Here is a 27,215-nt window from a genome sequence, read left to right as displayed (position 1 = left end):
CATCTGATCAAAGTCAGCAAGCAAGGCAACAGCCACCCAAGGAACAGGTTCAGGACCCAACAAGGAGGCTTCCAGGTGGACTTGCTATCCCATCCCCCACTGGCCCAGCATGAGGAGTAGGCGAATGGACCAGGTGCAGACCCTTGGCTGGTGGCAGGAGGCTCAGTGTTCACCTTGCCTTCAGGTGTTCTCATTCTAGTGGAGGAGAGATAAGCAGACAGGAAATGAGCCCTTTGGGTTACAGGGCTAGGTGTCTGAGGAAACGCAGACCAGGAGACACCCTTCCCCCAGGCAGGAGTCCTCACTGCTCACCAAACAGCTTCTCACCTGCTCTTCCCAGGAGGCCTGTGATGATGGTCCTTACACTAATCATTTGGAGGACACACGTGCAGAGGAGGTAAGTTCCTGAGGGTGGCCTGCTAGAATAGGTATGAGGACTGAGGTGGGCCTCGTCCACATAGCCCCACCTCTTAATTCTTATGGTATTCTGCCATTCCCGTGGGAGGAGGCCACACCGGGAAGCTGAGCTTGGGAATGGGGCTGGAAGGTGTAGGGCTGGCTGCTGTGATCTGATTATAGGGATGGGGGAATGACACTCGTGTGTGTGTGTGTGTGTGTGTGTGTGTGTGTGTGTGTGTGTGTCTGTCTATCTGTCTGTCTGTCTGTCAGGCTTCAGAGTCAACATGTGTTACATACCTGCTCTTCCTAACACTGGCAAGACCCCATGCCCCAGCCTGGACAGGAAGCCTCCACAAGCTCAACCACTACTAGACCAAGATTTCAGAGTCACACAACAGCCATCAGCCTGGGGAACTTTCCATGCTCCAGGTTATGTCTGGGCCTCTGTACTGCTGTGTTCTGAACAAGCCAGGGAAAGAGCTGCTGAACCAGCAGCCTGTGGGTGTTTGCAGGCCTCTGAACTGGGCACACCACGGGGAGGGCCAAGCCCTTGTGGAGACATTCTAGAGAGAGGGCAGGCATCCCTGGCCTCCAGTGGGCTGGGGTTTTGTGCTCTTGTGGGGAGCTGGCCTCTTCCTTCTATCAGTCTTACCAGCAACAGACTACCCTGGAGAAACAGATTAGTGCACCTCTTCCTCCTCACCATGTGCTCCGCCAGGGCAGGCCTGAAGGACACCCCCTCCCCCTTCCTTGGCAGCTGTGGGCAGAGCTCATTTGAACAATTGCCTGAGCCAGAAGGAACATTTGAGTCATTAATTTCCTGCTCTCTGGGAAGGGCTGGGGAAAGCTAGGCCTCTGAGCCCATTTGTCTTCACACTGAGAACTCAGTCTCAGGGAGAGCCAGAAAAGCCCTTCCAGGCTTCAGAGACGTAATCCAGGCACCATTCACCTGGTTGATCTGCAGGGCTGAAGTTAAGTGGTGGCACCGAGTCATTAAAAGGCTCTAAGTGGGAGCTAGCAGCTGGCTTTTGTCTGAACATCGCTCACTTTGCAAGGGATTTCAAGCCTCTGTCTCTCGTTCATCAGACACACGTTGCTACAGTTCTTTCCCCCTTTTTGTCATAAATGTGTTTCTTCTAGCAGGGCTAACCTGCTCTCCCATGGAAGCCTGGCTCTGACTGAGGCTGGCTCTTCTGAACCGTGGGGTTCTCCTTGAGACAGCATCCCTTCCTGACAAACACAGCTCTGCTGGATTTCTCTGTGATTGTTGAACTGTGTGGCTGTAGATGCGAGGCAAACCTATGCTCCTTTTCCTCACAGAAGCTGAGTCTGCAAGAAAACACAGGCTGAACTTACTTCCTGCCCCCCACCCCGCCCTAAAATAAGCAGTTCTCCCTTGAAGAGTTCAATTCTGTAGTTTTCAGTCTATTTTCAGAGCCTTAGAACCATTGTCCTCATCAATGAAACAACATTTGTTACCCCGAAAACCCCACACATTGTTCCCTCCTCTGCACCGATCAGGGTTGTAAAATATGTGGGCTTCTATGTCACACCTGTCCTGGGGGAAGCTCCACCTCAACTACCCTCCTGTTAATATTCTGACCCGCCTCTTGGAGCCACCCAGTGTCCTGACGTAGAAGCCTCTTTTAAAGGAAAAACTCCTACCCTTTCTTTCTCTCTCCCTCCACGAGGTATGCACCCTCCACCCCCTTCTTTCCTATCTGCTCTTCATCTCTCTATTATAATAAACCATTTCCACAGGGATGCAGCATCTGGGCTGTGTATCTCCACCCACTTCACCCCCATGCACACATGGACTGGGCCCCCCCGCCAGCCTGCTGCTGCATCTGGGGGTCTCGCTGCAAACAATTCCTAATACCTCCTTAATCTCTCTCTCCCCAAACCCTGCCCTGTCTCTAGCCCACCAATACCTCTCCTCCCTCGAGATGCTCAAGACCACTCCCACAGGGTATTTAAACTGCACCCCAGAAAACAGACACATGGGTTTTTGGTCTCTCTTCCCTCTCTCCTCTCCGGGGGTTGGAAAATCATCAGGGAGCATTTTATTCATTAAACTAGGGCTTTTTCTTAATTTGTAGTGGCCTATCAGAGTGCAGAAACTTTTCATCTGGAGGTCCCACCGAGGGGCTGATTTTCCCTCACCAGCCCCGAGCCACATGGTAGGAAAACACCCCTCTCCTCCACACCTGCTCATCACCAGACTAAGATTGGCTTTCAGCCAGGTAAGTTGTCCTTTCCAAGTTATTGCCTTAGATGCCCAGGGCCTTCTCCAATTTTGGGTGTGTCCTGCCAAAGAGGTGGCCACACCAGGCACCTGACCCGATCTGGAGCAAAGATCCACCTTTGTTCCATGGGACCCCTTATTCAGATGTTCTGTTGAAGGGAATGCCCCCCCCACACCCTTTTTTGACCCAAAGTCTACCACAGTGGATGCATTGCGCTAGGATTCAGATCCCGGCATAGACTTGTGAAATGGCACCTGCAATTTGAAGCTGGATCCTCAGATGCCTTTGGGGTATCTTTTATAAAATCTATTCAGATTGGGGCTATCTGATACCATCCATCACGAACAGCTGATTTCCCTGAGCACTAAGGCCTGGCCACAGTACACTCTTGACAACCCCAGTCAAGGTGGCCTCTGGAGGGAACCTTGGAATTTTCTATCCTCCATGATCTTGAAAATTTTTGTCACAGTACAGATAAGTGGACAGAACTGCCCTACCTCCACAGATTTTGGATTCTTTGTTTCCACCCTCCCTACAGCAGCCAGTGTCTCACAGCACTAGTTTTGTTGGCTAGGGTCATGTGCCTCCACATTCTCGCCTATCTGGGAACTGGGATCCTGAAAATTCTGCTCTGACCATGCTGTCAGGGACACCTCACTCCCCCAACCCTCTCTACCCACCCCCTCCTATGGGGCCACATGTTCTATTTAGTGGCCAATATTCCTCACATTCCTCCCTCTATCCACCCCTCCCCACTTCTTCCCTGCAGGACAAAGGTCGAAGACCTAGTTCCTCCTCCTTACCCACCTTCCTGTCCTTCTCTCCCCCGACTCTCCCCCAGTTTCCCAATGCCGAAACCTACATCCTGATCCCTTCTACACATTGGCCTAACACGTCTTCCTAATCCTCCCTGGTCTCACCAGACCCCTGCCCTCCTCTGCCCCTTCCAAGAGGTAGTAGGAGCTGATGTAATTGTCTGAGTACACACACTCTTTTCTCTTCAGGGCCTCTCACAAAGAGAAAAGTGATTGGGTTCCTTCTCTGCTAATCCTTCTGTTTATATCAAGGAGTTTGGCTGTCTGTCCCAGACCTACAGTCTGACCTGTCATGACCTCTATGTGATCCAGGCCTCCACTCTCACTCCCAAGGAGTTCAGGCAGCATGCAGACCAGACCCACCTAGGGGACAACACAGTCCCTGTGGGTGAGGTGGCAGTGCCAGCTACAGAGCCCTACTGGGACAACTAACTGGGTCAGAATGTCTACCATAGAAGGGACCTCATGGTCCGTTGCCTCCTCCAGCATATGGAAATGGTCTCAGACAAAGTTTCAATTTTGAGAAGTTCTGAGAAATTACACATCTAGCTGATGAAAACCTGACCATTTTTCTAAACCAAGAGACCATGGTTCAGTATACTCCCCTTGATCCAGCCTCCCCAGCCGGAGCCATGGTCCTGACCACCCATTTCACTTCTCAGTAAGTGTCAGATATTAGAAAGAAATTAAAAAAAGTTGAGGAGGGTCCCCAACAGGAATTGATGAAAATGACTTTTAAAGTTTTTAATGACAGCTGAGTCATCCTGACAGACAAGGCTGCAACAGAAGGCTACACTCCAAGCCCAAGCCTTAGCAGCTGTCCTGAGGCCACTGTGTAAGAATTCTGTGTATGTGCAGCAGCTCAGCAGCTCAGGAGTCTCATCTGGCACCTTATTACATCATCACCAGGCGACTGCATCCCAGCCTAAAAGCAGGACGTACACTCCCATGCACTCTCTCTCTGCACTCTCTCTGTCTCTGTCTCTCTGTCTCTCTCTGTCTGTCTGTCTGTCTGTCTCTCTCTCCCCCTCTCTTTCTCCTAATAAAGCTCTAAAAGGTATCACTGGGTTCTGTCGTGACTGTGACCTTCCCACTCGGTAACCAGTGCCACCAGTGCTGCCATATACCCTTACACACTGGGCCCCCACAAGGGGGACAAGGGCAGTCAACCTTGGGGCTCCATCCCACCAGAGCTCAGCCCAAGTCAACTCTGCCAGTAGAATGCTTTAAATACAGCAAGCAGGGTCATTGGTCATGATATTGTCCTGTCCCTCAGCTGCCCAGGAGGCCATGCCCTGTCTGCTTATAGTCTGCACACTAGAAATCAGAATGCTCCCGTGTAGGCTTGTCCTCTATGCCATGCCATGGAGGTCCAGCCTCACCAACACTGGCATCTGAGTCTCTTCCAGCCTTTGAACTTCTCATCCTGGTGCAGGACTGACCTGGCCTGGATGTGGTGACTCCTATTGCCCTCTCGGAGCCTAGGGTGACGCTGTGGGTAGTGGGTAAGTCCATTGACTTTCTTCTGGACATAGGAGCTACCTATTCTGTTTTGACATCTCACTCAGGTCCTACAGTTCCCTCAACAATTTCTGTGTGGGAGTGGTGGGATCCCTTTCTTCCCACTTAAGACTCTGACACTGCCCTGCATTCTTACAGGGCGAGTCTTCTCACACCCTTTTCTAGTCATACCTGCTTGCCCTGAACCTCTGCTCGGTCATGATATTCTCAACCACTTTGGGGTCACCCTCACCTTGGCCCCCATACTCTCCCCTTAATAGCCTCTCAAGTTCCTACCCCAGACTATCCCTACACTCCCTTATCCAGTGAATCCCCAAGTATGAGATACCTCAACTCCAGTGGTGGCTACTCACCACCAGACAGTTCTGATTCACCTTAAGAACCCTTCTTCCTTCCCTTGCAGACCACAGTTCCCTATTTCTGAAACCCATCGCTGAGGTCTTAAACCTATTATCATCTGCCTTTTATCTCAGGCACTTTTGATACCTTTCAACTCACCCTGAAATGCCCCCATTCTTCCCATGAGTAAGCACTCCAGGGTTTACCATTAAGTTCAAGACTTCCACCTCATTAATGAGGCAGTTATTCCAACATACCCAGTGGTTAACAACCCTACAACCTCCTAACATCCCTCCTGCCACCTCCCCTTTACTGTTCTGGACCTGGAAGATGCCTTCTTTACTGTCCCTTTACACCCTGACTCATTCTTCCTCTTTGCCTTCACCCGATCCTCCAGACATCTTATATGGACTGTTCTCCCTTATGATTTTTTAGACAACCCCCATTTCTTTGGTCATACACTGGCTTGGGATCTTTCTGCCTTTGACTCTGGTGCTAGCACAATCCTCCAATTTGTAGATGATCTCCTTGTCTGTAGTACCACCCTGCCTCTGTCCCAGAGGTGGTCCCTGGGATATTGTGTTTCCCCATCTAAGGCATAGCTATGCTCTCCCACTATGGTATATTTGGAGGCCCTCCAGCTCACTGCAGAAGTAGTCATAATTCACTGCAGGGGGCACCAGTCCTCCAAGGATCCAGTGGCTTCAGGCAATGCCAAGGCTGACTCAGTAGCCTGGGGCCTGGCCTCTAGCTCCTCTGGATCAGCAGAACATATTTTGTTCTTGACACCCTCCTATTAGCCCTGTTATCAACCAGAGGAGAGGGACAAGCTCCTAAAATGGGGCCATGCAGACAAAGGATGGATGGTTCTACTTAAATAACCCCTCATCTTTCCTCAGGACCAGGCACTGCCCATCATTTCAGACATCCATCAGACCTTGCACATAGGCCTCACAGCTTTGTTCCATTTCTTAGAGCCCCTCTTTGACCCCTATGCATCTTTGGGCTCGTATTTCACAGGTTTACTCCTCTGGCCAGATGTGTGCCAAGGCCAACCTGCAGGGGGCCCTCCAGATACATCAGCCTCTGCACCAGCTTTGAGGACACCAACCAGGTGAGGACTGGCCAGTTGATTTCACTCACACACCTACCTATAAAAAACTCTATTACCTTCTAACATGGTTGATACCTTCACAGGATGGCTAGAAGCCTTTCCCACCTCCAGAGAAACAGCAGATGTGGTGGCCCAAGTACTCCTGGACCACATCATCCCTAGATTTGGCCTGCCCCAGACCATACTGTAGCTGGAAGGTTTCTCTAGTCTCACCCAGCCCCAAGGTCCCACAGCCACTTATAAAATAATCATTCAGAGGCTTTATATTAATTAACAACTGCCTGGCCTATGGCAGGCTTCTTGCAAGCTAGCTCTTATAGCTTGACCCACTTCCATTTATCTGTAAGTAGCCACTTCGCCGTGGCTTACTGGTACTTTCACATCTTGCTTCTCCTGGCAGTGCTGGTGTCTCTTCCCTCTGCCTTTCTTCTTCCTGTCTCTCTCTTCAACTTCCTGCCTAGCAATAACCTGACCTGCCATAGGCCAAATGGCTTTATTTACCAACCGATCAGAACAACACATATTCACAGCATACAGAAAGACATCCCACAGCATTTCCCCTTTTCTGTCTAATCAAAATGGAAGGTTTTAACTTTAACATAGTAAAATTACATATAATAGAACAGTTATCAAGCAAGAATTGCAGTTACAATATCTAGTCTATTTGTATTTGACAAAGTTAAAGAAAATATTCTATCTATCCTATGTTTGAGTATGAAGTTTGATATCTAATTTATCTTTTATCATGACTAAGGAAAACTATAATTATAACTATCTAGTCTTCAACTATATCAAAGACTCCAGAAAGATATAATATTACCTATGTAAACAGGAAATACATTGTAAGCAACTTCTAAAATTCTGGAAATGACAGAGACAGCTGCCTGAGTGGTCATCCAAAGTTCCTCTGCAATGTTGGGGCATTCATCTTCAGCCTGTAGGTCTAGAGGTTTTTACTCACTCCTCCCTGTGTCCTGTAGAATGTTTGGCAGTCTCCTCTGTGAAGCAGGAACCTGAAGAACAATTTTGCCTCATTTTGACAAATTCAGTGGTCATTTTTTTATGGGTCCTGCCTGTCCAGTTTATACAATCATATTAGCAATCCAGGCAAGAGCAGCCTCTTGCCCAAATGGCTGTTTTTGCCAAGAAGAAGATAAACTTCATATGAAGTGTCTTCAATGCCCATCCTCCTCTCTGAAGTAAATCAGTGCTGCCAGGAGCAGACATGTCTCATTGCCCAGAAAGTTTAAGTTTTTAAAACATTTTAAATGCCATATTCTGTAGGTCTTTGAAGTGTTTGAAGATTAGCTACCTAACTGAAATATATTTTTGTATATCTACAAAATGTAACTAATAAGACTATAAATTTGACTATTATAGAAGACTAATAATCTGTATTTCTTAATTATCCATTACAATTTAAATGAGTTACATAAACATAATACTTTAAATGAGAGTAGAAATATATATATTATAACAAAATTAACTTTAAATTTGTAATAAACTAAAATCTATAGTGATATAAAACATTTTAAACAAATTGTTGCTCTTTAAAAGTAGATTCAATAATCTACCCTTTTATCTTATCATATCTTTATCATATCCCCTTTTCTTTTTCAGAAAGGGATTACATTTATAACCAACCTCTTTTAAATAAAAAATAAACATTTGTAAACAATATTTTGGGAATTTGGTCATAACTTTTTCAGACTACTTCCTGATGGTTGGTGGTGCTGGTAATCTTATGGGGATTCTGAGAAAATTAAGAATTATAGTTAAATCTTGGCTATAGTCTGTGAAGATGGATCATCTCAGCCAGTTACTTTGAAGCTGAGGATCGAACCCAGGGCCTTGTGCTTGCTAGGCAAGTGCTCTACCACTGAGCTAAATCCCCAACCCCTGAAGCTGTTTTGGATCAGTCACTTATAAAATAATCATTCAGAGGCTTTATATTAATTAACAATTGCAAGGCCTATGGCAGGCTTCTTGCTAGCTAGCTCTTATAAATTAACCCATTTCTATTAATCTATATGTTGCCATATGGCTGTGGCTTACTGGTACTTTCACATCAGGCTAGCCTTCACTTCCAGGGTGAAGCTCCACATTCCCTGTCTCCCACAGTCCTTGGGGAAAGTGGAGAGAGCCAATGGACTCACTAAACAACAGCTCATCAAGCTCTCCATTGAACTCAGGACCCTACACCATGAGCCTTACCTTCAGCTGCCAAGCTCCTGGGACACCCATGCTGGTACCACTTCTCCAGGCTCAAGCAGGCACCCATTCATGACACATGCATGCATTTGCCTTCTCTGCTTCCTCAAGAAACAGATGCCTGAGGGCTCCAGGATGGCAGTTAACCAGATGCTCCTCCACTCACACCTCCTGCTGAATGTGAGCTCACCAACTCCTGACTCCCCACTTCCCTACATCACCCCATGACCACAGGAAGCAGCCAGACATGAACTGGCACCAATATCCCAGAGAGTCTAGAATGTTCTGGGTGAGGGTCCACCTCAGCCCCTGGTACCCATATGCCCAAAGAGTCTGGAATGTTCTGGTGGAAGCTCCACCTTAACTCCTTTCTCCATCTCTCTCTCCCCAAGCACTGCCCTGTCTCCAGCCTGCCAAATACTGCCCAGAAATGCTCAAGACCACTCCCACAGGGTATTTGAACTACACCCCAGAAAACAGACATGTGGTTTTTTTGGTCTCTCTTCCCTGTCTCCTCTCTGAGGACTGGAAAATCACCAGGGAGCATTTTACCCATTACGCTGGGCTTTTTCATAATTTGGTTTGATCATACCTCTACTTTCTTTCTCTACCTAGAGTAGGGAGGGAAGAGAGGGCCAGTCCTGAATCTGAGCTGGCCCCTAAACTGGGTGGGTAAGCTTTAGATAGGCAGCATCAATTGTGTATGCTCTGTACCCTTCCAGATTCTGGTGGTCAGTTTCAAATTTTCTTTCCCAGCCAGCTCTCTGTATTGTTCTTAGAATTTTGATAAAAGCTGTTCAACATGACAGTTTTAAGTTGTCATGGGATTATGAGTGTGACCCCCCTTCTGTAGTGAAGTGGGAGAGGGAACAGGTGATGTAGCCACTTTAGTGGTTGTACCACTTTAAGCTTTTAGCTCCAGACCTAGGGGTCTTGAAGATGTGCTGTCTCCCATTGGCTTAGCAGTTGTACCTGAATCTACTGATATTGTAACTACTGTCTGTGACCCTATGGCCCTGCAGTCAGTAAAGTACCCCGCTGCTCAGACTATGGCCCGGTGGGATTTCAGGGTCCACGGATACTGACTTGGCTGTAGCCGCCAGATGTAGATTTTTAACTAAGTTTATAGTTCTATTTACCAATAAAGACGTGGAAGTCAGATGTTGAGTGAAAACTGCTAGCTCAGAGAGGCTGAGATGCAGGCAGCTGACCTTCCTTTTAGCTGGAGACCCAGCAAGAGAGTGTCTCTCCCAAACCAAAACTGAAGGGTGAAACTCCAAGTCCCCCCCTACTCCTTCCTGTGCATCTATCCAACTTCCTGGCCCCTCTGTCCTCTCTATGGCAAATTCCTGTCAGCTAGTTGCTGGCTCTGCCCCCTGATCCAAGGTTAATTTTATTAACATAGTCTCAGGTTTCACAGTGTGATCAAATACCCCTCAATAAAGACGCACCTCAGGCATCCCACACTGCATCTGTGGACTGACTGCTTATAAAGTATCTTCAGTAAGGCGAGTTCTTGCATTTTGGGCATTGCTCAGAAGAAGAGGAGGCATTCAGGAGGCAGAAATGCAGGCTTCTTGAGAGCTGCTGATCTCAAGGTCCCCAGCCACCACCTTGGGGAAGCTTTTGGGAAATCTAGGTTAGAAAGTCCACCCTGGAGGCAGGAACAAACCTAAAGGATACAGAATCTGCCTGTTAGCCAGTTTCCTTGGCATAGTGACAAAATACCCTATAAAACAGCATGAGAGGGGAAGCAATGGTTGCGGAGATTTGGGGTCAGATTAGCTGGATCCATTGCACTGGACCTTAGGTGAGGCAGAGTATCATGGGGCTGGAATGTGTGGCAGAGCTAGGAAGCAGAGAGTGGAAAGCATCAAGGGACAAGACGGCCTTTCAAGGCACGACCCTTGTAACCATTGCCTGCATTCAGCTCCTGAAGTCCCCGTCTCTTTTGCAGATAGTACCACCATCTCAGGACCAGGTTTTTAGCTCATGGTCTTGAAGTCTGGGGAGGCTCTGTTAGTGCTAAACTCGGATCTCACCTTGTAGCATGGCACCTGACCAGGCTGAGCCTGGAACAGGAGCCTCTCTGTGAAGACCATGTATCCCCTTGCCTGAGAGGAAGCAACCTCTAATCTTTTCTACAAGAGAAAGTAACAAAGTCCTTCATTGAAGCCACTGTTATTTCTAGCTTCTGTGGCAAACCTAAGAACCACATCGAGCAGCCAGTGGCTGTAGCGGGAAGGTGTGGACTGAGGTGGATAAGACAGACATGGGTAAGTGTCCTTCCTTCTGTGTCCCACAGGATAGAAGTGACTTCCATGGTTGTCTTCCCTTCCTCTGGATTCTACGTTCCAGAAAGCTGAGGCTCAGGTCTTTTTATCTTTGTCAGTACACAGAAGGAACTCAGTTATTTTGACATGAACAACTTGGATCTTCTACATTGCTAGCTCCAGGGTCTTAGGCTCTCTAAGTCTTAATTTCTTTAAAGATAGAAGTGGAGGTTATAATACCAAGGCTGTTTTCATCACATGAAATATGATATCTGGTGCTTACGGCATTTTAGACACTCAGGATAGGGATTTTAGGGTCTTATCCCTGTCCTTCTAAGAAGTTCTCAGTCTCCTGCTTTTACCTAAGACTGAGTCTTGACTCTGATGTATATATTAGTTTCTGAGGCTCCACCTACCATCCTTTACCTTCTTTGGGTCTCGAGAACCTCCTTGGACACATGCCTCTAGGTTGCTGTGTCTCAGTGATGAACTCCTTCCAGTCTGTGCCCTCAAATGCAGGGAAGTCTTCCATGCTTGGCCAGACAGCCAGATGATTCAGGAGATAGAGAATGTGAGGTGTTCCATTCTGTTCAAGAATCTTGGTCAGAGAGTAGGAAGTCGCCTGGAAAGGCAAACCTAGTTTCCTATCCTTCCCTGTATTTCCATGCCTTTTGCAAACCGGTGAGCTGTTTCTTCTCTCTCTGGGTGGACTAGCCTTGTCAGTTAATCTGGCCAATGACTGGGATGAAAGTAATACTGCCTGCCCACTTTGAATCTAGACCCTAAGTAGCTTTGTATAATTCCACATGCTCTTGTTGACTTGACCTTTGCATTTTCTTTTTGACCCAGGTTTTGAGAGATTTCTCTGAGTCTTTGTCTTGATCAGGCCTTAGCATGCTGAACCCAGTTCAGGAAGAATTTTGTCAGGCTAGCTCAGCATGCATACCTTCATGAGTAGTCAAGTGCCCCATGTGTACTAGCTTTCATCTCCAGCTGCTCTAGTATCAGGCATTGAATTTAGTCTCTCAAGTCTAGGCATCTGTTGCCTGCATTAGGTGGAGGATAAGAGGCTGTGTGGAGAGGAGCTGACAAGCCTCCAAGCCAAGGCTAACCCAGCCCAGCCAGCCCTTAGCAGAAAATAGAACTGTGACTGGGTCTGGCCAAGGTAAGCTGCCTCAGAGACTCATGGGAAATAAGAAGGCTTTTAGTTTAAACAACTAAGATTTAGGTGATTTGAACTGTAGCATTCTGATTGGCAATACATAGAAGAAAAGATAGGATCACTAGAGCAGGACGATTACAAAGCTTCTCTACAGAGCTAAGTAGAGTGTGTGTGTATGTGTGTGTGTGTGTGTGTGTGTGTGTGTGTGTGCGTGCGCGTGCGCGCAGTGTTGGGGGGGGGTGGTCAAACCCAGGGCATCACACATACTTCCTCACCAAGCTACACACCTAGCCAGCCTCAGTCTTTGGTGGCCAGCCTTGAAAAGAATTGACAGAGGAGTGGATTTGCAAGTAGTCTGTGTTACTCCCTCAGCCACCAGACAGAAACCAAGAGGTGGGAGAGGCTGGACTAATGCTGGAGTTGACTTAGCAGTTGGTTCCAGCTGGGTTGTTGGCGGATGTTTCTTTCCCACCTGCCAGTTCCCAAAACTGACATGGAGACTTAATTACAAATGCTTGGCCAATAGCTCACGCTTGTTACTAGCTAACTCTTACATTTTAAATTAACCCATACTTCTTATCTACACTTTGCCATGTGGCTTGGTACCTTTTCCTCAGCATGGCATGCCCATCTTGCTCCTCTCTGCATTTGCTGGTGACCCCAGACTCTGCCCTTCTTCTTCCCAGCATTCTCTGTTTTGCTCTCCCCCAACCTTATCCTGTCCAGCTATTGGCCAGTCAACTTCTTTATTAAACCAATCGCAGAGACATATATTCACACAGTGTAAAGGAATATTCCACACTAGGCAACAATTAAGTCATACATTCCAAATTACACTAAGCAAACACATGTGAGGCTGAGCTGTAACTGTTGGCCTGAAGAGTTAATACATTATTATCCCAGCACTGGAAAGTGGAACACTAGTCTGAGGTGTTCTATTGTCTAGAGCCCAAGGTCCTTGACTTATTGCTGTCCCATGCAGCTTCTCTGGCAGCTTGGCCATTTTTATTTTATTTGTTTTGAAGTGCTGGATATTGAACTCATAACCTTGTATATGCTAGGCAATGCATTCAAGTAATAAGATATCTCGGCCTTTTTATTATCTTTTTTCTATTTGTTTTGTGTCTGTGTAAGTGTATGTGATGTGTGTAGGTACCCATGGAGGCCAGAAGAGGGCATCAGATCCCCTGAAGCTGGAGTTACAGGCAACATTATGAGCTTAGTGTGGGTGCTAGGATCTGAAGTCAGTTCCTTTTGAAGAGCAGCAACCTCTTCTCTATCCCCTTAAGAAATTATTTTCAATATTTATTTATATGTGTGTGTGCATATATGTACATATGCAGAAGCCTGTATCTGTGTGCATGCCATATCTCACATGTGAAGGTCAGAGCACAACTTATTAGAAGTTGTCTCTCTCATCCCACCATATGGGTTCCTGGGATTGAGCTCATGTCATTATGTTTGGCAGTGGGTGGTCTTACCCCCTGCACCATCTTGCTGGCCCTGGGTTCTTAATTCAAAATTCAGTACAATGCAGTGTTACTGGGCACACATAGCCATAAACACAGTTCCTTTCCAAAATCCAGGCAGAGCTCCACACACACTGACTAGTACTTCCCTTCCTCAGCCCCTCTCCTTTCTAGGTGACAACTATTCTGCTTTATGATCTATTAACTCCAGATGCCCATGTGGATGGGGTCCTGCCCCTCTTCTTTTGGTCCTCTCAGTTCCTTATTTCTACCAAGTGTTTCCAGACATCACAGAAGCAGTCCACTGAGGACACGGGAGTTGCACTTTCACTAATGTCCAATCTGTTTCCTTTGTTACACTTCAAGAATTGGACCACATGACCCTGGCCTTGGGATGCAGGCATCCTTTCTTACCATCAACTCTCCAAGTAAGAGACAACTTCCTTTTCTCCTCTCCAGTAGAGGTTTCCAGAACCCCTTCATCCTTTTGTGACTTTTCGCTTGGCTTGTTCTTAATAAGCACCTTTGTTGTAGTCATGGGGGAAGCATGGCTGGCAGATGTGAAGCATAAATCTAATTAATCTTATCAATAAAAGCCACAAGTCAGATATCAGGGTAAAAACCTGAAAAAATCAGAGAAGCAAGGGAGCAGCCACAGTCGCTTCCTTTCTCTTCTGTTCCTCAGCCTGAAAGGGCCGAGATCCTCTCTCTGACCTACCTTGTCACTTCTCGTTTCCTCTCTGTATAGACCTCCAGATCTCTATGGTTAACTAGTGGCTAGCTTCACCTTCTGACTCCAAGCAAGCTTTATTTATCAGAACACAAACAAAATATCTTACAATACTCCCCCCATTTTGTCTAAATAAAAAAACAAAGGTTTTAGTTAACATGGTAAAATGATATTCAGTAAGTATAATAACTATACAAATATATAAAGACAATAATTACATGAACAATGTCTAGATCATCCCGTGTTGGTTTGTGCTGCTATTCCTTATGTACAGGCAGGGAAAACTCAGCTGATATAGTGGTACTGGCTACTGCTCCCATAACATTGAAGGGCAAAGCAGAAGGTACTGTTGTGTTTCCTGGCTGCTGTTTTGTAAGCTATAAACACCGCCTTCCTTAACAACTGGATACACAGTTTTAGGTAAAACTTCAGGGGCTAACTCTTTCCCAGATAAGAGATTGATATTCAAAGGAATTAAAGGTGACACACAGTGATCTGAAGCTCTGTTCCTTTTCCAACACCTATATATGAAGACTCATAACTTGGTGTGAGAACGGACATTTTCTGAGAATTTCTAACACCTGAACAAAAAGTCTTAACATGAACTTCATCTATGGGATTTGAACTGCCAACTGGTGTTGTTCTGGTTTTTGATACAAGACACTGTTTTTCTTCTAAAGGTTTTGGAACATTTTCTTCTATGGTTTTTGGAGGTTGGTTTTTCCAAAGAGAAAGACATATTGCTAGCAATTCCATGGAGCAGTGACTGGCACTTTTAGCAGACATTTATTTTGCTGAAAATTCAGAATGCTGAGTTGGTTCAGTATAAGAAATATTGGCTGTTTTACTCCAACCAGCACCATCAAAAGACCTTTATTGATTTTTCTTGCAAGTTCTGAAAACTTTGATTTGTACTAGTGATTTAATATCCTTCACTGGCTTTTCTTTTGTGGCATTTGTGTCTAGTACTTGGATTGCCGGAATACTTTCTTTTCTCTTGATTATTTTGAACAAGAGTCTGTATAACATCCCCAGAAGAGCTAACAGAATCATTTAAGATTGTTTTGTATTTATTTTCAACTCACAGAATTTTCCAATGGTGCCAACATTTTACTAGTATTTTTCCACTTCTCTTGAAAGCCTTTGTAAGTATGTTTCTTTTTTTCAGATGAATGCATGTCTGAACTCTGAGGAACTTCCAGAAGCATGTGTCTAGAAACAGGCTGAGAATTTTTATGAGTAGGCATTGTGAAGGCAAATTTTTATCCTTTTCTTGTAACAATGTAGTGAAGAAACAGTCTTTTAAATAAATAACTATAATAGACCATCTTTAGGTAATAGAGAAGTCAGGGGAATTACAGGATGTAAAGAGTCAATTGACTGAATCACCTTATTAACAGCTCTTAGATCTTTTACCAGTCTCCATTTTCCAGATTCCTTTTTAATAACAAATACAGGAGAATTACAATTCTTCAATATATTGAGCATTTAGCTGCTCCTGTACTAGGTGTTCTTAGGCCTGTAATTTTTCTGATGTCAAAAGCCATTGTTCTACCCAGAGAAGTTTGTTAGTCAACCACTTTAAAAGAATGGCTATTGGTACCTTTGAAAGATCAGCAGCTGTTGGGCCCTGTTTTTATACAACCTGAACAGTCAGTGACAGTTCTTTATAATATTTTTAAATATTTTCCCCAGAAACATACATTAGTTTATGGCTTGTTTCTTAGATTGGAGGAATGTTAATCTGGGTATTCCATTACTGTAACAAATCACATCCCTGTAAATTCATTGATATATTAGCCACGTATGGCTTTAGTTTTCATCTCTTTCCTTCTGGCCCTATACACTCGACCCCTCTTGTACTTTGTTTTACCTGAGATGAATTTCCAAAATCCCTAAAAGCTGAACATTTACCTCCTGAAGAGACCAATTTGTATGCCAAGATTCTGGTGCAATTATTGTTATATCTGCCCCTGTGTTTATAAAACCCTCAATTACAATGTCATGTATTCATATTTTTAATTTTGGTCTTTGGTCATTTATAGAAGTCTGCCAAAATATTTGCTTTATGGTCTCTCCTGAAATTTTTGTTTTATCTTCTAAAGCTGCTTTACCATCCAGATCAGTATGGCTTTTTACAATAGGTATTAGGTTCTTTAAATGCTCTGGGGAAGAGTTTCCCCCATGGTGACATGGAATTATTGAACCAAAATTGACATAGGGGCCTGCAAGAGACCCCCCAAAGTGTTTCCTGATGGCAAAGGGTTACCCTGTCTATCCCTTGTCGATCTGCATTCATTGGTCCAATGTCAGTCTTTGCATACCTTCTGCATACTCCAGAAGGCAGAAGCATTCTGTTTAGATTATTCCTAGAAAAAAAATTGTTTCTAGGAACACCCTGCATACAATCTTTTTTTAGGTGACCTTGTTTACCATAATTAAAACACCTGACATTTTTATTTTTCTTCAAGCCTCTAGAAATCACCTCTCCTATCCAAGCATCATCATGGTTATGAGATTCAACATTGACTGTATCCCTGATCCACTAGGATCTTGCCTTTAAAGGGCTAATTACCCTTTTGCATTGTGAATTAGTATTTTCAAAAGCTGAAGATTCAATTATTATTTATCTAGCTTCTGAATTTGATATCATTCTAGTTACACCTGAAGTCAATCTTTATAAAAAAAAAATCAGTGAAGGTTTCTTTTGGGCCCTGTATAACTTTAGTAAGTGAGTCAGTTCTCCTTCTGACTTCTACATTCAAAGCTGCTGAATGGCATAGAGCCAGGGTGTGGTCATCATGTCTTTGTACATCAGCATAATCACCCTCTCCAAGAAGTTGGTCTTGGGAAATTTCAATACCTCTAGCCCTACTCTGTTGTTCAATGGTCCGAGCCTCATCTTTCCACCAAGTCCTCCACTGTAAATGAGGACCAGGTTCTGATACTTTTGTAACCAAGTCTCTTCAGTGTTGTGGGACAATTTTGTTACTAGTTGATCATGAATTTAACATCTGCTTCACAAAAGGTGAATGTATACCATATTTATCACTTCCTTAAATCTCCTCAAATCTAACATTCCACAGGAATCCAGTCAGCTCTTACACAGCCTTGGGGATTCCTGTCATTTGGCAGTTGTTTCTGTAAGGAGACTGGATAAATTAAAGTTGGGTGTTTGATAAGCTTGGGCTGTTCCTTTCTAATTTTATAATGTAATGGTGAGGTTGGTTCTCCTTTAAATTCCTCTGTCTGTGTGTGAATATCTCTATTATCTATATTAAGTTTTTCTAAGACTTGTAACTCGTCAGTCAAAATTGAATTATTTTTGTTTAGTAACTAGTTGTAGGGCTTGCATATTATCAGTAATAACCCATTCTAAGGTATCTTGGCAGTCATATCCATCAAGTTTTTAGGGATAAGACAAGATTTATCAAACTGATAATGATTATAATTAACATTATGTAAATTACAGCTAAGTTAATTATCCCCTCATTTAATTGTTCCATTTTAAACCATCGATTGTGTAGTCATGCAGAGACCTAATAGACCCCTCCATTGTAATAGTGTTTCCCATTTGTTAATGTGTGAAAAAACTCTCTCTCTCTTTAACTATTTCTCCCCTTTAAGAATTCCCAATTGTGTCGCCAAGTCGGCTGCTGCTGATGGTGAAGTGTGAGGCTGGCTGCTGTCGTGTAGCATGTCTGAGCAGAGAACACATGCGGTGTACCGCCTGGCTGAGGATAGCCGCTGCTGATCATGTCAACAGCCTGAGGAGCAGTCCATGAAAATCCCACAACCCACTGGGAAAAGGAGATGAAGAGCCAGCTGTTTGGAAGGCAGACAACGGGAACCTGTGAGAGCAGCACTTGTGACCAGTAGGAAGTGAGCACAGAGCTGCCTGAAGACGGAACTGGCAAGTGGTGAGGGGCTAATACCTGTGGCATTTGGACCCAGGCAACTGTAGTTTGGGACTAGCGGTGATTGCTGTCAAAAGGAAGAGCCCAGACTTGCTTAGAGGGCTTGGGGAAGAAAGGAAAGCCTGCTGATGGTGCAGTGACGCCAATGGATGCAGTTCCTGAGTGCAGCTCTGGTGGGTGCTGCTGGCGGCAAAGCCACAGACAAGCAGCTATTTCATGAATTTGCCCCCAAAATTGGGTGCCAGGTGAAGTGTAAATCTAATTAATCTTATTAATAAAGTCAAGGAGACAGATATCAGGGTAAAAGACTGAAAAAAAAAATCAGAGAAGCAGATGAGTAGCCTCAGTTGCTTCCTGCCCTTTCTGTCCTTAGTCTGAAAGGGTGGAGATCCTCTCTCTGCCCCACTTTATCACTTCCTGTTTCCTTTCTATTCAGACCTCCATATCTCTTTGGTTAACTAGTAGCTAGCTCCGCCCTCTGACTCCAACCAAGTTTTATTTGTCAGAACACAATCAAAATATCATACAACATGATACCTCAAGTATCAAGTGGCTACCTCAAGTGTGTCTTAACAGCCCTAGGGGTCACTGTTCATGTTCCCTGAGCAATCTTAAACAGTGTCCAACCCAGCCTGACTTCCAAAGCTTGTTATAAATTACTGCTTCAGTAGGTGAGTCTTGAACAACTTGGAATTCAGTCAGTCCTTAGGGGCCAGAAAAACCCTGGAGGCGTCTGAGGGTCTGTAGGTAACCTGCCTGTGTGAGTTCACAAGGGTAGTGAGAGGAGAAGGTGCTTGTAGACATTGCCAAGTTTCCACATTATGCTGCCCCTCTATACTCCATACACATGTGTGTACATCCCACACTAATGCAACAAATCCACCGAATCTGCTTAAAGGACAAAGGGATTTATTAAGAAAGGAAAACTTCTCTGGGCAGTGGTGGCGCACGCCTTTAATCCCAGCGCTCAGGATGCAGAGGCAGGTGATTCTCTGTGAGCTCGAGGCCCGCCTGGTCTACAAAGTGAGTTCCAAGAAAGGCTCCAAAGCTACACAGGGAAAGCCTGTCTAAAAATAACAAAAACAAAAACAAAAAATTTAAAAAAAAAAGAAAGAAAGAAAGGAAAACGCACAAGACAGAACAGAGTCATGGAAAAGGTGAGGCATGGTACCATGTTTTTTCCAATTGTCTTAGCATACAAGGAGCAAAAGAGAAAGATGCATATGTGCATCTCAGGTCTTCAGGGTAGCCAAGAGGCCATGCCCCAGGGGCATGTACTTCAAGGTCATAGGCAGGTAGAGCAGTTACCTGCTATGTCTCTAGTGCTGAGCTTCAGGGTCATAGAATGGATATCCACTACATCTCCACCTTTTGTCTAAATAAGAAAGTTCTAACCTAATATAAAACTATATACAGTTTGAACGATTATCAAGTATTGTCCAGGAGAGGGGAAAGGTAATAACCAAAACAAAAATAAAAATACAACCAGCAAGAACAACATCAAACAAGAGACACATGTTAAAATGCAGAAATGTCCAGAACATGTAAATGTCATGTTACAGAGATTACTCCAATAGCTGTCCTATTCTAAAAAAATTGAACTTTAGTATCTGAAATGGTCTTGGCTAAGATATGAGATTATAACTGTAACTTGTTGGAATCTTAGATCTTTTAATAAAAAACCCAGAGCCAGATATCAGGGTAAAAGCTGAAAGATCAGAGAAGCAGAACAATCAGCCACTAGTTCTTACCTCTATGAAATCCTCAGCCTAAAGAGAGTGAGTTCCTGTTTCCTCACGCCTTATATACCTTTCTCTGCCCTGCCATATTACTTCCTGGGATTAAAGGCATCTGTGCTTCCCAAGCAAAGGCATGAGATCTCAAGTGCTAGGATTAAAGGTGTGTGCCACCACTGCCTGACCTCTGTGTCTAATCTAGTAGCTGGCTCTGTCCTCTGATCCTCAGGCAAGTTTATTGGGGAACATAATATATCACCACATTTCCTCTTTTTTTGTTCAAAATAATAATAGAAGATTATAACTAATATAAGAAAAACTACATACAATAAGTATATATAATATATATATATATATATATAGCCAAGAATTACATTAACAATGTCCAGTCCATTAACATTTGACAGATTCAGAGAAAATATTTCATTATTTATTCTATTTTGGTGAGTCTCAAATGTACCTAGTTCACTTTCTATCCTAACTTGCATTACCAACACAAAACTATCTTTTGATACCATTCAGACTTACACATTTTATGCCTCTTTAGTGAGTTTCTTTTCTGAATTTGTTAACAAGGAAAACTATATAATTATCTAATCTTCAACTCCCTTGGAGAAGTGCAAAGGAAATATTACCTAAGTAAGCAGGAAGTACAAACAAGCGACTTCTAAAAAATGTGAGGAATCACAAAAACAGCTGACTGCAAGGTTGGGGCATTGGTCTAGCATATCTGACAGACTCATCTGTGAAGCAGGATTTTCTAAGAGCTTTCCTACCTTGTCTTGGCAAGTTCGGCAGTCCTTTCTTTTGTGTTCTGCTTGTCCATTTTTGACAGCATACTGTCAGCAGTCAAGGCAAGGACACTTTCTTGCCCAGTGGCCAACTGTACCCTAATAAACTTGCCTGAGGATCAGAGGACAGAGCCAGCCACTAGATTAGAAACAGAGCCAGGCAGTGGTGGCTGCTTCTCTGATCAGCTTTCACCCTGATACCTGGCTCTAGGCATTTTATTAAAAGATCATCTAAGATTTGAGCAACAGTAGCTATTTTTCAACCCCATCAAAGACCTGAGAAGGAACATAACACCTGAGAAAACAGGAAATACAACCAAGCAATTTCCAAAAAATTATGAGAATAGACAGACAGATGGCAGCCTTGACAGTCACCTAAAGATTCTCAGCACTATTGGGGCATCCATTTTGGCTACAGGCCTAGAATATCTGTCAGACCATTTTCAGAAGCAGTAATTTTGAAAGACCATCTTACTCTGTCTTGGCAAGGTTTAGTAGTCTCTTTTCATTGTGTCCTGCTTGTCCAGAAAGGACAGCATTCATACTGTCAGTAGTCAAGGCAAGGGCGGTTCTTTGTCCAGCAGGCCATTTTGTGCCAAGAAGACAAACTTCTAAATGGAAATGTCTTAGAAACCCAGCATTCTCTTGGGAGTAGAGAGGTGCTGCCAGGAGCAATCGTGTCTCATGTCAACAGAATTATAAGTTATCAAAACATTTAAATGCCATACTCTGTAGGTCTATGAAGTGTGTGAAGATTATCTGTCCATCTGACATGTGTTTCTGTATATCTGTAGAATCTAATATAACTATAGAGATGGCAATCATGGGTGACTATTAATCTGTAATTCTTATATACCTAAATAACCTAAGGACTAAGGTTTCACATTAACAAGGTAATCTGTAAACTGATGTACAGTATTAAGGACAATGACCTCAAAATTGTGACAATACACAAAATATCTTAAACAGAGCTGGAAATGTATAATGCAATATGATAAAAATATCCTTAATATGTATCAATATACAAAATATCCTAAACAGAGGTAAAACATACATACAGTATGATAAATATAATTTTATATTTGTATCAATATAGAAAATATTTCAAATAGGATTAGGAACATGTGTACAATATGATTGTAGTTTTGAATTTGTATCAATATACAAATTAAATAAGAATATAAAAATAGTTTACATTTGTATCAATATACAAGAATCCATATCAGTGCAAACTGTCTAAGGCTGATAGTTTGCTGAATTAGTTTACTAGTGGATACAATAGTCTACCTTAATATACTATACCTAACCATTCCCCCTTTTTCTTTTCCAAAAAAAAGAATCCTGAGTCTAAATTCTATTGTTCCACCTGCGACCCTATAACAACTTATCCATAATCTTGAAAAATGAAAACTTTTGGGAGAGAGGCCATCGTTTTCTTTAAATTGCTTCCTACTGTTTAGGGGGTGATCATATCTCTATGGGATCCTGTAAGAAAGCCAAATGGTTAAGTCTCAATAGGACTACTTGTGATGATTGTAGCCAGTCTCAGAGTAATAGGTAAGGTTATCTAAGGTTCTGGCTAGAAGTGTAATATGATGGACCATCTCATCTTGGAAGTGTCCTGCAGAGTTTCCAGTCCAAAGCTGATTGATCATTGAGTAATGTTCTTAGGTACAATGGCATCATTCTGGACTGGGTAGAGTTGTTGTTGTGGGGTCCCATCTTCCTTCTGGAGATGTCAGAGATTGCTATTTCACTGTGGAAAACTTGAACATTATTAATATCAAAATGGAAAGTTTGAATCTTAATATGACATGATATGTGAGGAAGGATTCTGAGATATCAAGAATAAGCATGGAGAGAAATAGAATCTTGACAACAGTGGTCCCTAGATTATTGGTTTTCTTCTGTCCCGCACCAGTTGGCTCTTCTAATATGAGACAGAATCTTCTAATTTTTTATTTTAGCAACATGCTTGGGTTTAGAGAAGGAGAGAGCCACATTCCAACTCCAAAGCCAGTTTGATTTATAATTAAATTGGGACCACAACTTTTCTAGAGTAAAAGGGATATTGATATTAGGCAGTAAGATATTACCTTTAGAGTATATTGGTACCAATAGGTTCTTCCTTTCTGCTGTAGACAGATGTCCAACTTATGTCTAGATGTCCAAGGCCTTATGATTTCTTGAAGATGGAAGGCCTGAGATGGGAGGCTGCTTTAGACATAACTCAAGGAGCTGGTGGGGGTGGGAACTTGGGCATGAGCAGAGGGATTTCTTCCCACCTCAACTCCTTTGAGGACATAGAGCTGTTCTGGGTCTTTGGCACACAGGAAAACAGCATTCAAGGCTGGAGCAGGGGTGGGGAGGTTTAGGAACAGAAATAACCATGTGGCCAGATTATGAGGCAAAATGCCCTAGCTCCATTCAAATCCACCAATTAAAAAGATGGGATGGTGAAAAGCAGAGAGAGAAGACTTAGTCAATGCTCACTGGGAACCAAAATAGATAAAAGGGGTTCAGTGACCCATAGTTTGTCTTTGGGATACTTGATATGAACGTTAGGCTTGGAAAGAGGAAGAACTGTTAAATATAATAAAAGAAGAGCAAAGTCCAGTCTGTAAAGAAGCTGAGGAACTGTTCCCTTCAGAAGAATGCAGTCTATTAGGAGAAAGGGCAGAAGAGCATTAGACAGAGATGGTACAGGGGCACTGGCTGCCTTTCAGAGGGCCTGGCTTCAGTTCCCAGCACCCATGTGGCAGTTCACAACTGTATGTAAGTCCCAGCTGGGGGGACACATGCAGGCAAACACTCAGTCACATAAAATAAAAAATAAAAAATAAATATCTCTTTAAAAAATAGAGTAACTGAGACAGCAGCAGCAGTTACTAATGAGTATGCTTGAGATTGAGAGGAGGACAGGGTCTCCTAAGAAGAGGAGGTTTCCCTTCAAAAGCTAAAGAGGAGCTGAATTAAGAGTAAGAGTGGGTGTGTGGGGGAGGGGCTGTTCAGAGAGCAGCCTTGGAGGAATCTCCCTGAGAAAAACTCCCCCTGAGGAGTCTCTAGATCAATCCCCCAAAACAAAGAAATGTGACCTTTTACGACCTTTTTGGGGTGGCCAGATTTTTCACACCATGTGATTTAGTTCAACATGGACTATGTGATAAAGAGCATGGAGGAGCCAGATAGTGGTTAGGATCATAAATTAGCAACTGCTGTTAGAGGCCATAGCACTGACCACTTCCTACCAGAGGCATGGCCTAATCTCTTCAGGCTGTGGGATCTGGTCTTTTCAAGTGACCACTGACTTTTGGGGCAGGCCTGTGTTCTAACAAGAATCAGGGCAGGGCAAATGGTGTGTGTAAATTCGGCTGTCCTGGCCATGGTGTGGTCTTGCCCGTCATTGTCTCTGCCTTAATCCTGCATGGTAGTCCTTCAGGTAACCTGCCATTCACTGTCTTTCCCAGAGGGCACAGATGATCTATCTATCCAGGGCTAACCTATAAATTGCTGTTGTTAAGTGTGGGCTGTCCTACCCATAGACCTTGCTATCCCTAGGATTAAAGGTGACTGCAGGGTTAGGAAAGTGACTTGCCTAAGTGCATTGGTATCTACACCTTGAGTGATTGATGTACCTCCATGTAGAGGGGACCAGGTGGTCCAGAGGACAGGAGGCAGATACAAATGGAAGCAGAGACTCCAGGCTTTCATCCTGCATCTAGTTACTGTGTAGAGCCAAGTTTGGAGGCAATAGTGTTTAAAGCAACCGCTGAGTGCCAGTTGAAGATGGGAAGGACACCTCAGGAAGCCTTAGAGATTGGGTGCCCAAGAGTGTGGGTACGTTGGAGGAAAGCTAAGTGGCAGTCAGGGGAAGGGAGGACTCTGCTCAGACTTGCCTGGGGAAACTCAGGTTATAGTTAGTGAACTCCTCCCCCTCTGTGGAGAATTCACTATGGGAGTAAATTCCACCTTGTCCTTAAGGCAAAGAATTCATTTTTATTTTGTAGCAAAGCTGAATTTTCTTCTTCAAGAATTTTCTGTCTCCTCAGCTTCCATGGTCTTTGCCTGTTGTCTTGATCAGGTGAGGTCAGGGCTGCCTCTGGAGGTGAGCATCTGCCTGGGCATTCTTAGCTTAGGATATAAAGTCACTGAGTTTACATTGTCAAAGTGGGGAAGGTAATTTTATGCCCTCTTTGCTTTATTGAAAGAATTAAGTGGAGAAAGGTATGAGTGTGTGAGTGTGAGTGAGTGTGTGTGTGTGTGTGTGTGTGTGTGTGTGTGTGTGTGTGTGTGTGTGAGAGAGAGAGAGAGAGAGAGAGAGAGAGAGAATGTGTGTGTAGCAACTTGCCTTGTACCTGCACATATTAACTGTATTAATCATTTTGCTGTGCTAAAACACCATAACCAAAGACAACTTAAGAGTTTATTTGAGTTTATGGTTCCACAGAGAGAGTACATAATGCTGAGGGAGACATGGCAGCCGGAGCAGGGAGCTGAGAGACTCACAAAATAGAGAGGGCAAACTGGAAGTGGGGTGAGACTATGAACGTTCAAAGCATCCCCACCTTTCTCTGGTCTGGGGAGTCCCCTCCCTCAATTACCAGAACCTAAGAAAAAAATTTCCCCCTAAACTTCTTAACTTTATCTTCTGCTCTGCCAGCATCCTGCCAGGTCCAGGTGTCCCCTCAAAATCTCCATCCTGGACAGCTTCAAACTGGCTGTCCCCGGGGTCCAGCCTCACAGACTGCTTCAACCAGGCCTGCACTTCCATAGTGCCAGACAGTCCCACAGCCAGCTATCTTAGGACTTGGCCAACATCCCAGCTTTCTCAGGTCTCCCAAAGAGGCCAACACCACAGACAACTGGAAGCAGTCTAGAGAACACGGTGCCCCATTCCCACCTCACCAGCTGCCCCTTCCTATTTCCTCACCTTTTTATAATAAACAAAAGGGAGGAACGTTAGTTCCCAGCCTGCCTCTGCCTCCACGGCAGGTGCCTTTCCATGGGGAGCTGTGTGACATGTGCACCCCTTCAAAGTGTCTGCCAGACACAGCCTGGTCTCTTGCTCCTCTCACCTCTTCCTTGTTCTGTCTGTCTGTCTGTCTGTCTCGCTCTCGTTTCCCCAGGGGCGCCTTCCACCTTTTCACTCCCTCCCCCTGTAACCCTCTTTCACTAACTCTGTTGTGTGTGGTGTGTTCTCTTAGGGGCATAGCTTGGCCAGGCCTGCAAAGGTACTACTTCACCTTTCTTTTTTAATCCTTTCACTGTCCCTGCTGACAGGTTTCCTCCAGCAAAGCTGCACCACCTCCCCAAACAGTGCACCAACTTAGAGGCAGTGTTCCAATTCCTGAGGGGATATTTGCCATTCATACCACGATAGTAATCAAATAGCAAATGCCACTGTCCCCATGACTCTCACCTGGCAAGGCTTGCTCAGTGATTGGTTTTAGGTGGCAGAGTAACTTGTCTTTATGATGACTTCAGACAGGTATGGAGGAGTCTCAGAAAAAACAAAAACTGGGGATATAGATCAGTTGCAGAATGCTTGCTTATAGTGCAAAGGCCTTGGATTTGATCCCAGCACTAATAATGAGTTAATGTGTTTAATGACTTTAAAATCTATTGGGAATACTATATCCAAAGCATGATGGGAATGTAGTCACCCTGAAGCCCTCATTATTTGTTAACTGAAGAAGATACAGAACAGGCACATTGTCTCCAGCAGCTCTAGGGAATACAGCTTCTCAGGAGCCCCATGGCCCCCTTTCCCCTAATTATTACAAGTGTTTTCACACCTCAGGCTTTTGCCTTCTTCTGCTCAGAGGGGCCTCACATTCTGCTGAGAGAAGAGCAGAAGCTGTCAAGTGACCGCTCCCACCTTCCACTGTAGCCCCACATGCACACCCTCCCTCCTGTCCACCTCCCCCTTTAGTTTGACATTAATCCCCCTGCCTTGGGTCATCTCCATTCCAAGTCTTCTCTCTCCTCAGAAACCCAGAGATGTATTTTTAAAGTTACTTAACCTGCTTCTCCATTGGATTTAAATGCCCTTGCATCTTCCCTATTTAGAAAACACACAAAAGGTTTTTTCTTCACCACCTTTGTTGTATGTGGATCCCCCAAATCCCCAGCACACCCATTAATGAGAAAAGGTTTGAGTTAGTTCAAGAGTAGGAAAGAACAGCAAAGTTTGGGCATGTTTCAGAGTGGGGAAGACAAGGTGAGAAACAGGTCTGGTTATAGGTAAGTCTTTCAAAGTAGGGATTCAGGATTGCAGGCTACAACACATGAATTCAAAGTTTGTTTCTTTGGGTGCAAATTATCGATGAGTTGATGGGTCTTTGATGAGTTTCTAAAGTAAACAAGTACACCGTGTGCTTATGGGGCAGTTCCGAACTGTAAAGCAAGGTGAACTAAGACAACAGCAGTAAAGTCACGTGAGCTAAGGCAGTGGACCGGCAAAGCCAGGTTCATACGGGTGGAGTGCCACCT

General features: G+C 44.2%; 1 long non-coding RNA gene across 1 annotated transcript; it reads left to right on the top strand.

The window, feature by feature from the left end:
* Positions 1-18,489, top strand: LOC118594903. The gene is made up of 3 exons (XR_004946430.1): positions 1-397; positions 6,341-6,434; positions 17,907-18,489. It is a non-coding gene; the product is annotated as an uncharacterized LOC118594903 (long non-coding RNA).
* Positions 18,490-27,215: the final 8,726 nt, after the last annotated feature.

Source organism: Onychomys torridus, chromosome 13 (assembly GCF_903995425.1).
Source record: "Onychomys torridus chromosome 13, mOncTor1.1, whole genome shotgun sequence".
In the NCBI taxonomy this organism is placed as follows: Eukaryota; Metazoa; Chordata; class Mammalia; order Rodentia; family Cricetidae; genus Onychomys; species Onychomys torridus.
This window is presented reverse-complemented; position numbering and strand designations above follow the sequence as displayed.